The sequence below is a fragment of the Protopterus annectens genome, chromosome 17.part0 (assembly GCF_019279795.1).
Source record: "Protopterus annectens isolate FY-2018-M chromosome 17.part0, PAN1.0, whole genome shotgun sequence".
Classification (NCBI taxonomy): Eukaryota; Metazoa; Chordata; order Ceratodontiformes; family Protopteridae; genus Protopterus; species Protopterus annectens.
In genome coordinates this window covers 701,077,246-701,091,553 of record NC_056751.1, presented here as the reverse complement: position 1 = coordinate 701,091,553, position 14,308 = coordinate 701,077,246, and the positions used below count along the sequence as shown (strand labels likewise).

At 45.6% G+C, this 14,308-nt stretch overlaps 1 protein-coding gene across 2 annotated transcripts in view; it reads right to left on the bottom strand.

Moving 5' to 3' along the window:
- LOC122791701 overlaps positions 1-14,308 on the bottom strand; it is a 775,633-nt gene that overhangs the window by 403,403 nt on the left and 357,922 nt on the right. The window lies entirely within an intron of this gene.

Sequence of the window (14,308 nt, the reverse complement as noted above, 5' to 3'; positions counted from 1 at the left end):
CTTCCAGGAGAGAAACTTTAACTCTGCTGAGGATGCTAGTTCAAAGGGGGGCAGGGTGAGCTTTTCCAACATAAAGTTTAGGTCCCAAGCTGGTGTAGGTGCTCTTCTGGGTGGCCTTAAGTTTCTAGCCCCTCTTAGGAACTGTTTGAGCACCCTCTTTTCTCACACCCTCTCATCAGTGTTGAAATTAGCAGAGATAGCAAAGGCATGGATTTTAATAGTGGAAAAGGAGAGACCACTGTGAAGCAGGTCAGCTAGGTAATCCAGGATAAGCGGTAAGGAAGGTTGTGCCATACTGGCTCCCTTAGCCTGAATCCAGGTGTACAACTTTTTCCATTTGTCAGCATAAGACTTTCTAGTGCTAGGGGGTCTAACCTCACGTATAACATCTTTCACCTGTTTACTGAGATTGGCAGCTTGATCAGTAGTCAGGGATAAGCCAGGCTGCCAAATTGAGGGTCTGCAATTGGGGATGCATGAATTATCCTTCCCTCTGTCAGGAGGGTTGGGGTCTGAGGGAGATGCCATGGTGGCAGTGGGGACAGGCTGCACAGCAGTGGGTAACCAGTGCTGGTGAGGCCAGTCTGGAGCAATCAGAATTGTCCTTGGTTTTTCCTCCCTTATTTTGAGCAGTACCCTGGTAATAAGAGGTAGAGGGGGAAATGCACAGACTGGGAGATTGACCCAGGAGAAGGATAGGGCATCCACTTTCCAGACCCTTTGGTGAGGCTCTCTGATGCACAACCTGTTGAGCTGATAGTTGGAGTGGGAAGCAAAGAGGTCAACCTTCGGGGTGACCCATTTCTTAGTTATTAGGGTAAAGGTTCTTTGGTCTAGCTGCCACTCGTGTGGGTCCAGAAGATTTCTGCTTAAGTTGTCTGTCAAAGAGTTTAGTGAGCCTGGCAGGAATTGTGCTAACAGGTGTAGTTGCATGGCTGAGGCTGTGTGCCAAAGGGTCATGGTGAGCCTGCATAGAGGGTAGGAGTGAGTCCCTCCCTGCTTGTTGATATACCACACCAGAGTGGTGTTGTCTGTTTTGATCACGAGAGTCCTTGGGGAGAGAAGGGGCCCGAAAGCTGTCAGTGCGTGCTGGACAGCTAACATCTCTTTTTGGTTGATGTGCAGACATATTTGCTGTGTGCTCCATTGGCCCTGTATGCACCTGCCGTCCAGGTATGCACCTCAGGCATAGTCTGATGCGTCTGTGGTGAGGGTCTGGGTGGCGGGGGGGGGGGTGAGAAAGGTAGTCCCTTGTTGTGGGAGCATGCTGCTGCCCACCATAGAAAATCTGTCCTTAGGTAAGGTATCATTGGTATAAGAGTTTCCAGGTCATGAGAGTGTTGACACCAAAGGCTTTTTAGGTACCACTGAAGTTTCCTCATATGCCGTCTGGCACATGGAATGAGTAGGATGCAAGATGCCATGAACCCCACAGCTTGCAGGATTTCCCTTGCGGATTACTGGGTTCTGGTGGCTAGTTGAGAGAAGTAGGCTGTCAGGTAAGTTTGTTTTCTGGTGTAAGGAATGCCATCTGCGATGCTGTGTCCAGGCTTGCTCCCAATGTAATCCTTTGAGTGGGCACTAGTTTGGATTTCTTTTCGTTGATAGTGTACCCCAGGGAGGGCAGTAGGGAATTTACAAAGGTCAGGTGCTTGAGCAGCTTTTCCTGACTGTCTGCCTTAATCACGCAGTCGTCTTAAGTATGGATAAATTTGTATACTTCTTGGTCTGCAAAAAACAATGGCGGGAGCCAGACATTTGGTGAAAACTCTGGGAGCAGTAGAAAAGTTCATAGGTTCATACTAGGCTATCTGCCCTAGGGCATTTATAAGCCTAGCCAGAGAGTGTTTGGCTTTCGCCACCCATTTTAAATGAATTTTGCTATGCCCTTTTTCGAGGTTAGTATACTGTGCCTCTGTCTAACAGTGATAAAGAAGTGATACCCAGGGTAAACCTACGATCTCCCATCCACTCATCAAGATTCCTCTTGAAGAGAGTCAATGAGGGACTCTGCCTAACCTGGACTGGGATTTTATTCCAGAGTGAAGGGAGCCTCTGGGTTATGAATCTGTCCCTCCACATGTCCTATTTATTTCAGTGCTGAGGTTCAAGTCTCTCGAGCGCGTAGCTCGATGGGATTTGGATTTTCTGAGGTGTAGCATGTCCATTAATTCCAGGTTGGACATGGCTTTATACGTCAGGCACAGATCGCCTCTGAGCAGGCAGTATGCCACTGAATAGAGCTGGAGTTTCTTTAACCGGGCAGCATACGGCATCTGTTTGAGCCCTTTGATCCTCTTGGTGAGGTACTTTTGGGGTCTTTCCAGTTGCTGCAGGTGTCTGGTAAGGTACATCTCAAAAGGGGCATTGTACTCAATTATGGGCCTGATGAGGGATGAGTAAAGAGGCACGATGAGCTCCCCTGATCTAGATGTGAATACCTTCATGATTAGATGGGCTACATAAAATGCTTTTCTAACCACTTTGGCCACGTGGTTTTCAAATGAGAGATTGCTATCAACTTGGGTCCCCAGGTCCCTAATTACTTCTTCCGTACTTAATGGATTACCTCCTATGTGGTAATTTGTGGGCACTTTGTTTTTGCCAAAGGGGATGACTATACACTTTATGGCGTTTAGCTTGAGGCCATGGCTCTGGCACCAGTTGTCTGTTTCTATGAGGCCCTTTTGTAGGATGCTTGTGTCAGCTGCAGAGTCAATTCTGGCGCCTAGTTTGCAGTCATCTGCGAACTTGGTCAGCCTCAGTCCTTCCGTGTTGGCCTGTACCTCCGAGAAATGTATACCGAACAAGAGAGGTCCCAGGACTGAGCCTTGTGGGACGCCACTTGTAACTGGTTTGGAGTCTGACATGGCTCCAGCAATTCTAACCATGTGGGTTCTGTCCTTGAGCCCGTTTGCAACCCATATAGTGACATAGGGGTTTATATTTAAGCTGGTGAGCTTATCTATAATGCCCGAGTGGGGTATTGTATCGAAGGCTTTTGCGAGGTCCAGGTAGGCTGTGTGGACCACCTTCCCCTCGTCAATGGCCTTGGTGACTGTTTCAAAGAATTCGACCAGGTTTACGAGGCAGGATCTGCCCTTAAAGCCGAACTGGGTAGAATCCAGTGTCTGTAGGTCCCCAATATCTTTATTTATGAGGTCCATGATGATCCTTTCCATAGCTTTGCAGACCAAGCTAGTCAGGCTTATGGGGCGATAGTTTCTAGGATCCGTTGAGGCACCACCTTTGTGGAGAGGGACCACTGTTGCTGTACGCCACTCTTTGGGTACATATCCTGTAGTACGGCTAAGATTGAACAGTAGTTTTATGTTTGGGTTTAGCTCTTCTTGGAGTTCATGTAGGACGCAGCCTGGGACACCGTCTAGTCCCACTGACGCTGTGTTTTTTTGCTTTGGAGAAGGCGGCTCTTACCTGAGCATCTGAGATGTCAGGGGGGCAGCACTCTGCTGGAATAGATATTCGCCTTTCTGGTGGGGAGGGGGGGGGGGTTGCGCTGAACCTGTCAGCTAGGATATTGGCAATGTCTGTGGGTTCGGTGTATTTTTTGTCATTTTGGACTAATTCTGAGCATATCTGGGAATTCCCACCCAGGTTCCTAACATAACTAAAGAAAGTCTTGTGATTATCCTTAGTGTCCTGTGCAATTTTTCTCTTGAAGCTGGCCTTAGACGATTTTATGAGTGCCCGTAGTTTTTTGCTAATACTGATCAGAGATGCCTTCCCTTTTTGGGATTTTGCTCTATCATACAGTAGCTTCCTCCTTCTATTGTATAGTTTGCTTATGGCTGAGGTCCACCAGACAGGACGCCTGCCTTTGGAGGATTGGGTCTTTGTTTTATTTGGGATTGCATGATCCATGCATTCCTGAAGTTGTTCATAGAATGCGTATATATAAAGGATTCTGCGGTCTGGGCCGTATTTTCCACAGGCCCGGGGGCTTTGAAGGATTCCACCTCGGTTTTGAGAAGTATGAAATTTGCTTTAGAGAAGTTTTTCACTGTGGTATTCTGGGTAGGGGGTGGGGTCGGGATGTGAATATCCAGTGAGATTAGTTTATGGTCTGATCTTACCAGTGAGGGATACACTTCTGGTCTGGAGCATAGAGCCCCCATGTAGGTGATGATCAGGTCCAGTATATTTTCCCCTCTTGTGGGAGTGGTAACAAGTTGTTCCATAGCATTTGAGTTTATAAATTCTAGGAACCTTTGGGCTAGGGTGTTGGAGCTAGAGTAATGCTCCCAGTCTATGTTTGGGTAGTTGAAGTCGCCCAATATAATGGTGTTTGGAGAGACCTTCACATCTTCCAGTGTTCTCCGGAAGGCCGAGTGGGGTTCCTGGGTTTGGGAGGGTGGTCTGTAGCAGTCTATAAACTGGAAGGCAGTTTTACCCACTGTTAGTTGCACATGGATAGTCTCTGATGCTTCGTGCTGTGCCACCAACCTGGAGGTGTGGGTATCTTTGACGAATATTGATACTCTCCCTCCTTTTGTGGTTTGGTCCAAGTTTTGGGGCCGAAAAGCATGGTATGAGGTATAACCTGGTAGTGCTGGGGTGCTCTCGGGAGCCTTGAACCAGGTTTCTGTTACTGCACAGATATCAATGTTCTGCATGCTAAGGAGAGTTTCGAGTGCGTGCATCTTGAGGTTTAGACTTCTGGCGTTGAGTAGCATTACTCTTAGTTTCTTATCCCTTGTGATACCTATGGAGGTGGGTTTGTCTTTTGAGCCTTGCCTAAAAAAGGCACTATGGGGGTGACAAGAGCCTTTGCCAATAAGCCAGATAAGCCAAAGGGAAGCGCAGAGAACTGAAAGTGCAGAGATCCTGCCCTGAAACACAGATATTTCCTGCATGATTCTCTGACTGGGATATGGAGGTAGGCCTCTTTTAGGTCTTTGATGGCTAGCCAAGCATTCTTTGAGAGGATAGGTAGTAGTTGCTGGAGGGTGAACATTTTGAATTTTGGTATCACCAGGAAGGTGTTTAGGATGGACAGATTGAGGATGGGGCGCCAGGTGCCTTCTTTTCTGAGTACCAGAAAAAGTCTGGAGTAGAAACCTTGGCCTATCTGTTCTGCAGGAACGTGCTCTATTGCCCTCATAGAGAGCAGGGAAAGGACTTGCTTTTTGGCCTCTGCCCACTGGTTTGGAGGAAGATCTGGGAACCCTTTTGAGGTTTAGAGAGTGTGGAAAGAAAATCTGTATCCCTGGAACACTATGTTGAGGACCCAGCAGTCGTTGGTAATGGTGGCCCAGTTGCTTGCGTGGAAGGAGGGTTTTCCTCCCGGGGCAAGTGGAGGTGGGTAGAGGGAGTGGGTGGATGTGGAGTCTCATTGTGCGTTCTTACCATGAGGGGGTGGCTTTGCACTTCTGGGAGCAGGAAGGAGGGTATCAGGAGTCAAAGTAGATTCCAAGAAAACATCCTCCACAACATCCAGGATAGGAGGAATGGCCAGGGGTCTGTGCTGTGGAAGATCTAATAATTCTGAGTCTCTTTTTAGACTGAGGGCAGTCCTGACATTCCCACTGGAAATGCTCCCTTAAAGTATGAAGGGTTTCCCCAAAGGAAAAATCCTCGGGTGGAGAGGCTGAAGGAATGGATTTCTCTGCATCAGAATCCTCATAAGCAGAGAGGGGTTGCATGACTTCACATTCAGATGCATCAGAGTCATCAGACTCCTGTTCAGACAAAACTACTGGGGACAGATCTCTTTTTCTTTTGGAAGGGGTAGCTTGGCTTCCCCAGATCAGCATTATAAGGTCTTCTGCCATTTTAAGCATTTGAGACTGAGGCAAGGAAGCAGTTGTCTGAGATTGGGTCGTTGGTTTCTTGGGCATGGTTCATATCCTGGGCCTTAGAAACTCGGTAGTTTTCAAAAGAACGGTAGACGTGAAAGAAGTCGTCGGTTTGTGTCGAGAATCGGTAGTGTGAAGTACTTCCTCAGAAGCCAGTGCCTGCTCAGCGGCTCTGGACCCATCCAAGGTAGAGACAACTGCAGGTTCCTTAGTTGAAGAGTTTTGTAACATACAGTACTCCAAAAGGGTCTCGGGTAGCTGTCTGCGAATCCACAGAAGCGGGGATCAGAGGCTGCGAAAGGACTGGAGAACTGACGATTAGCTTAACGGAAGCATCGTCGGTAGGTTTGGACCTGTGTGGTCTTGTCTCTGTCTTTATCCTTACGTATTTTTCGGAAGATCTGCTGTCAGATGATTTACCAAAGCCATTTTGGAATTTGAGGACTGGGAACGAAAATATCTAGCTACAATAAGGGCCCGACGACATATACTTCTGGCATTTAACAAAGCACAAAAGCAACAGCGAGGGACGTCACGGTCTTGGCCTAAGCAAGTGACGCAGTAAGAATAAAAGTCTCGGTGTGGTATTTGCTTTCCACAGGCGAGACAATTGTTAACTTTTTCTGACATCGGTTAGAGCAAGAAAAAAGGATCCCCAATGGGGTACTTCGCTTTAGAAGACTTCAGCTTCAATTCGGATGACGAAACTCAGGTAGCGGCCTACCGGCACTCGTGTGAACTGCTTCTGCTTCGGGGTCCTCGGCAAGAAAGACTGAAGTAATGGCGTTGGCTGCCTTACTTTATACTACTGACGACCTGATGTCAGTCCTGAAGCGACAGCAACCGATGCAGAAATACTAAGCCTCTGGTATTCGGGCCAGCTAAGGGCTACCCTGGCAGGGGATAACCCAAATGTGATGATTGCAACAATGAAACACGAAGAACATCTAGCAGCCTTGCAGAGCCCTTAAGCATCTCCACTTTCTCTCGCCCTCTCGTACACATAAGAAATCAACACACTTCGATGCAGCAAAGTGCCACACAATTACTTACACATAAATAAAAGACAACTGTTGATCCTAATGCAGCGAGAAAAGATTTAAGTAGTAAACAGTTATGTACTCATAAAAATGACTGTTCTTAAGAGCAGCGAGAATCATTGCAAATAGACTGTTTCTAAGTGCAGCGAGAATGCTGAAAATCAATACAGCGTGTACATAAATAAGTACAACGAGAAAAAGAAAGATTGTTCCTAAGTGCAGAATTAAGTAACAGTCTTTTTTTTGCCTTACCTTTAGGAGCAGGAGCCAAGGGAAGAAAGAACTAAGTGCTGTGCACTGTGTACTTCCTGAAACCTGTGGACCGGTGGTAAAGTTTAATTAAATAATGACACTGGCTCAGATTCTGATAGGCTGTCTGCCTCATGCTGACTTCATCGCACATGCCTTGCATGTGATGACGTCAGGAACAGTCAAAAAAAAAAACAAAAAACAGGAAATTCGGAAATTAAAGGGGCAACTCGGAAATTCATGGCACCCCAAACTTTTTGCCCTTAAAACAGGTATTTACCGAGGAATTCGGTACGGTTGAGAGGTATGGTAGTAGTGCTACTTTCAAAAGTATTTATCTGGATGCTTTCTCCACGAGTCTGTTGCCGAGAGGATGAGAGTTATATACTTGTAGCATGTCTAAGATAAATTACTTAAAGCAATAGTAACAGAAAGTACTGGGTCACATCAAAAGCTTGGAAGATCATTTTCAAGAAAAAGCAAGAAATGTTCATTGTTATGTAAAGCTTGGAATTAACCACACCTAGGTTATGCTACAACAGACCAACTATGCAAAGATAACCATGTGAGCAGCCAGAATGCAATTTAAATTGAATATTTTACTGTGCACATTTTAAGAAATGGATAGATTGTCCTAAACTCTGGATTGATGTGTGCGTTTTTTTAGAAATAATTCCTGGGAAATGCTACTCAGAACTGAAGAGACATACAAGGGAACAGTTTTAGTAGCATATCAGGCTGTAATTTGTTTGATGTCTATTGTCATGCAAAGTTGACTAACTAGCTGAATCTAGCCAAGCTGGAAATGTGAGACTCAAGCTCACTGAAGGAGGGGAGATGGGAGGAGTAATTTGGCCAGAAACTGAAACCTGCAAAACTGCTCTTTGCAAAAAGACTTTATCTCAGTAATTTGTTGACGCTTTTGCACACATTTTTCAGAGAATGTAGGAACATTTGTAAAACTCAGTGCAGACTAGTCAGTGGCACATGATCTGCAGACTCTCAATCTTGACAGGTTTTTCAGGTGTTCCATTCTAAGTCCTACATGAACTCCAAGAAGAGCTAAACCCAAACATAAAACTACTGTTCAATCTCAGCCTTACTACAGGATATGTACCCAAAGAGTGGCGTACAGCAACAGTGGTCCCTCTCCACAAAGGTGGTGCCTCAACGGACCCTGGAAACTATCGCCCCATAAGCCTGACTAGTTTGGTCTGCAAAGCTATGGAAAGGATCATCATGGACCTCATAAATCAAGATATTGGGGACCTACAGACACTGGATCCTACCCAGTTCGGCTTTGTTAAGGGCAGATCCTGCCTCTTAAACCTGGTTGACTTCTTTGAAACAGTCACCAAGGCCATTGACGAAGGGAAGGTGGTCCACACAGCCTATCTGGACCTCGCAAAAGCCTTCGATACAATACCCCACTCGGGCATTATAGATAAGCTCACCAGCTTAAATATAAACCCCTATGTCACTAGATGGTTTGCAAACTGGCTCAAGGACAGAACCCACATGGTTAGAATTGCTGGAGCCATGTCAGACTCCAAACCAGTTACAAGTGGCGTCCCACAAGGCTCAGTCCTGGGACCTCTCTTGTTCGGTATATATTTCTCGGAGGTATAGGCCAACATGGAAGGACTGTGGCTGACCAAGTTCGCAGATGACTGCAAACTAGGCGCCATTATCGACTCTCCAGCCGACACAAGCATCCTACAAAAGGGCCTCATAGAAACAGACAACTGGTGCCAGAGCCATGGCCTCAAGCTAAACGCCAAAAAGTATATAGTCATCCCCTTTGGCAAAAACAAAGTGCCCACAAATTACCACATAGATGGTAATCCATTAAGTACGGAAGAAGTAATTAGGGACCTGGGGACCCAAGTTGATAGCAATCTCTCATTTGAAAACCACGTGGCCAAAGTGGTTAGAAAAACATTTTATATAGCCCACCTAATCATGAAGGGATTCACATCTAGATTAGGGGAGGTCATCGTGCCTCTTTACTCATCCCTCATCAGGCCCATAATCGAGTACAATGCCCCTTTTGGGATGTACCTTACCAAACACCTGCAGCAACTGGAAAGACCCCAAAAGTACCTCACCAAGAGGATCAAAGGGCTCAAACAGATGCCATATGCTGCCCGGTTAAAGAAACTCCAGCTCTACTCAGTGGCATACCGCCTGCTCAGAGGTGACCTGTGCCTGACGTATAAGGCCATGTCCAACCTGGAATTAAGGGACATGCTGCACCTCAAAAAATCCAAATTCCATCGAGCTACATGCTCGAGAGACTTGAACCTCAGCACTGAAATAAATAGGACATGCTGGAGGGACAGATTCATAACCCAGAGGCTCCCTTCACTATGGAATAAAATCCCAGTCCAGGTTAGGCAGAGTCCCTCATTGACTCTCTTCAAGAGGAGTCTTGATGAGTGGATGGGAGATCGTAGGTTTACCCCGGGTATCACTTCTTTGTCACTGTTAGACAGAGGCACAGTATACTAACCTCGAAAAAGGGCATAGCAAAATTAATTTAAAATGGGTGGCGAAAGCCAAACATACTCTGGCTAGGCTTATAAATGCCCTAGGGCAGATAGCCTAGTATGAATCTATGAACCTAAGTGAATGGAAGTGTAGTCTGACAACAAATGGTAGGGTTACTTGTTCTCAGAATATGTGCTCTCATAATGCATTTGGAGGCAGATTTAGCTTTTCAAATGAATCAGAATGTCTGCCCACATGAGGGCAGATAAAAAAATAAATAAATAAAATTCGGAATAAGTAGTGATTTTGCTGCATGCAGCTTTGGGAGGTACAGTAATTCAAGGCAAGATTAAAAAAAAAAAAGTTATGTACTCACCATAACGTTCTATGTGATTTGTCCATCTCCGCCTTTATTCTCACTGATGGATTGGATCCGATCCTTCGGATCTGTCTCGGCCTTTACTAAAAGCTCAAAGCCTTCAACAAGCTTGTGGACACACTCCCTACTCCAGAATGCTCTTGCAATTACCTCAGATCTTGTTTGCCCATTAGAAGAAAATTACATCCATGAGGAATGAAGAAGCGTATCTGGACTAGCAGAAAAGAATACATTTCTGAAGTCATGGAGTCCATAACAGTCCAATTAGTAGAACCTGGTCTACCAGGAGCACAGGTAGGGGGGAGATGGGTGGGCTGTGAGAATAAAGGTGGAGATGGACAACAAACATGGAATGTTATGGTGAGTACACAAACTGTGTGATGTTATCCAATCTCGCCTTTATTCTCACTGATGGGACAGCGTCCCTAGCTGCCTGATGCTTTGGTGGCTCATGGGAGAATATTCCTCAGAACCACAGACCCAAAGGAGGCCTTACTTACTCTTAGAGGCCAAATCTACTTTGTAATAAGTAATACAGGTATGACAGCTTGCCCATGTAACTGCAGCACGCTGTCCATGGAGGCTCTCGAAAAGAAAGCTGTGGAAGTAGCAACTGCTCTAGTTAAGTGGGCTTTTTCTTGTTGTGGAAGCTGCTTGTTCTGGGATTTGTACATAAAAGTTACATATTCTGAAAGCCATTTAGATAAAGTTACTTTGGATACCAGCAATCCCTTCCTTGCCTCAGAAAAGGAGACAAAAAGCTAGTCAGAGTTTCTGAAATCTGCAGTTTTGTTCAAGTAAAAATGTAATTGTCTGTGAACATCTAGCAAATGTAACATATTCCGTCTTTTCAAATTCTGGAAAAAAATACTGGCAATTCAATGGATCGATTAAGATTATTTTCCACTACAACTTTTGGCAAAAAGGAAGGATTAGTTAGTAAGGAGGCCCTGTCCTTGTGAAATAACAAATATGGTAGATTTACTAGATAGCGCTTGTAGCTCTGAAACTCCTCATGCTGATGTGATAGCCACTAGAAATAGTTTTCCAAGATAAAAATTTTAATTCACAATTAACTGCTGATGCAAAATGGGGGCAGATTATACGAGACAAAATAAAGTTAAGTCCCAAGTTGGAGATGGATCCTTGCATGGAGGCCTCAATAAATTTGCCCCTTTAAGAAGAGCTTTACAGAGCGTGTTAAACATAATAGAACGATTGAAAACTCAGCTAGAAAATCTAAAACGAAATGTAGTGGAGCAGTAAAATGACATTTTGAATTTGCCCAAATCACAAATTTCTTTCACTTTCCTTTATAAAGTTTCCTTGTGGGAGTTTTGTGGGAAGAGATCAAGATATGTCTCACTGGTAATGAAAGGGAAGGACACCTGATTATTAATGGAACTAGAGTAGCCAAGCTATCAGTTTGAGGTTGTGTAGGTTGGTATAAACCGTTTCTGAACCATGTGTCAAAAGATTCCAGAACTGGGTCCAGTATCCATGATTCATCCCAAAGATGAGTCCAAAGGAAGGGGCAATTAGAATTACAGTTGTCTTCAACAAACTTGCTTTCTGTATTATTTGGGAATCAGGGGTGTTGGTGGGTAAGCATATAGGAGTCTTGGGGGCCAGTAGTGAAGAAGTGCATCCTTCGGTGTCTCCCCCGGAGAGGGGATTAGGGCAAAGCAGCTGCTGCATTTGGCGTTCATGGACAAGGCAAATAGGTCGCAGCAAGGCTGGCCCCATTTTCGGAAGATCTCTTCTGCAATTTCCGGCTTGAGGGACCACTCGTGAGACATTAGAATAGCTCTGCTCAACCCGTCTGCTATCATGTTGGATTTCCCTGGTATGTGCATTGCAATTAGAAAGCGATTGGAAGAAATTGCCCAGTGCCACAAACCTTAGGGCTTCTAGACAAAGGGGGTAAGATCTGGTTCCTTCTGGTTTGTTTATGTACCAGACTACAGACATGTTGTCTGACTGGACTGCTATTGTAATTAGAGGGAGAGAGTCTTGAAAGGCTTGTAACGCTAAAAGCACCATTCTCATCTCTAGAACATTTATGTGCAGATGGGCCTCATGAAGGTGCCAAGTGTCTTGGACTGCCTTTCCCAGATGATGCCCCCCCCCCATCTGTGAAGTGTCTGTGGTCACTGTGGCTTGGGGTTCAGGAAGCATAAATGAGCAGCTTTGAGTTACCCGAGGTGATTTAATCCACTATAAAAAGGTCTTGTTTGTCATAACTGGTCATCAAAAGCTTGTGTGTCATTGGAAGTTCTAGGAGAGACCATTGTGTCAACAGCAGCCATTGAAGTAACCTCATGTGAAGGCATGCTAATGGTACCAGAACAACTGAAGCTGCCATCATGCCTAGTACCTGAAGTACATGTTTGGCAGGTGCTCGTTTCTTCCTTATTAAACTCTTTACCTGATGTCATAAAGTGTGTATCCTTTCTGGAGTAAGACTTGCTATCATCCTTTGTGCATCTAACTCTGTTTCTATAAAATTCAATTTCTGACGGCGCTTTAATGCAGGCTTTGCATAGTTTATCATAGTACCTAGCCTTGAACAGGTGTGTAATGTAGTCTCTGGCCTGCAGTAGAAAGATGCCTGGTCAGGGTGGTTATGAGACAGTCATCTAGATATGGAAACACCCGGAATCCTTGTCATCTCAGGTGTGCCGCCACTACTGACATGCATTTGTTGAACGGTCTGGGGGCTGTAGTGAGACCAAAGGGCACAGCTCGAAACTGATACTGACTTGCTCCTAGCCAGAAGCGCAAACGCCTCCTCGACTGTCTATTCTTATGTGGTAGTATGAGTCTTGGAGGTCTAAAGAGCACGTCCAATTGTCGTTTTCCAGAAATGGAAGTATCGACTGCGGTGTCTTCTTCTTCTCTTTCAGCTGTTTCCGTTAGGGGTTACCATAGCAGATCATCTGTTTCCATTTCTTCCTGTCCTCTGCATATTGCTCTGTCACACCAACCACCTGCATGTCCTCTCTCACCACATCCATAAACCTTATCTTAGGCCTTCCTCTTTTCCTCTTACCTGGCAGCTCCATCCTTAGCATATATTTCCCAATATGCAGTGTAACCATCTGGAACTTGCTCTTCTTTACTGATTTAATTTGCTGTGATCCAAGACGGGTCTCCAGTCCCCGTTATCTTTGGAACTAAAAAGAATCTTGAGTAAGTTCTGTACCTTCTCTGGTCTGCAGGGACTTCCTGGATGACTCTTGTTTAGCAACTTTGGGACTTCTAAGGTTACTGTTCCATTTGACTGGGTGGAACGTCTGGAACTTTTGTGTTTTTTGGGAACTGGAAGGGGAAAAGGGGATAATGTAACCTCTGGATATTATTCTTTGCACCCATCTGTCATTTATGTCTAGCCAGGCTTAAAGGTGCAGAGATATCACCCCCCCCTGACTGCCTCCAGAGGTGGACAATCAGGTCTCGCTTCAAGAGCCCTGAAAGGGCTTTCCAAAGAAAGTTTCTCTAGAGCACTGATTTTCCAGGCCTCCTCTGTGGCATGGTCAGTGTCTTTTATTGTTGTTCTTATTTGGCCTCCTAGGAGTGGGCTTTATGGTATCAGGTGTCTCACATGCCTTCCAAGAGATTAAATCCATAAGTTCATCAGAAAGCGGAGTCACGGAAGAGGTGGAAGGGCGAGACCCAAAGGCCTCCAGATAGACTGACTCCTCAGCTGAAAGGGAGCTGGACTGCCAGCCACCTGTTTTAACATTTCTAGGAGGTCTCCAAAGGAGACATCGTCAGGAGGTGACCAAGGGGACCCTTCTGCCTCATCGATGTCAGTGTCTGAAGTGACTGTCTCCTCTGGTGAGTCCAGGTGCTTCCTCTTGCAGCTTCTCTTCTGAAAGACGTCCTCAGAGGGGTAATCTGGGGAAGTATTGAAAGAGGAAGAATTCCTTTGCAGGACATTCTGAGACCTTGAGTCTCTGCATCCCTGTGGATGGGTAACGTGAGCAGACGAAGACACCGGCTGAGAAGAGGAAGGAAGTTCCTGAATAGCCTGTGTTCGTGTCTGTGGAGTCCATACTCTCCTCATAATCTCAAAGGCCCCCCACTCTTCGTATAAAGAAATCCCTGGATCTGAAGAAAAAAAAGCTGGAGCCAAAGGAACTCCAAGACCAGACAGTTGACCCAAAATCGAGGTAGGAGCCAAACTCTGCACCGAAGCCTTGAGAGGTAAAACTGGATCAGAGAACTGTACAATCCGATCCCTCTCTCCGGCTCTGATGAGAGAGTGTCTGTTCCTAGACTCCTCCGGCTCCAAAAGAGCAGAGGAACTCAGAGCTGATGTCTGACCTGAA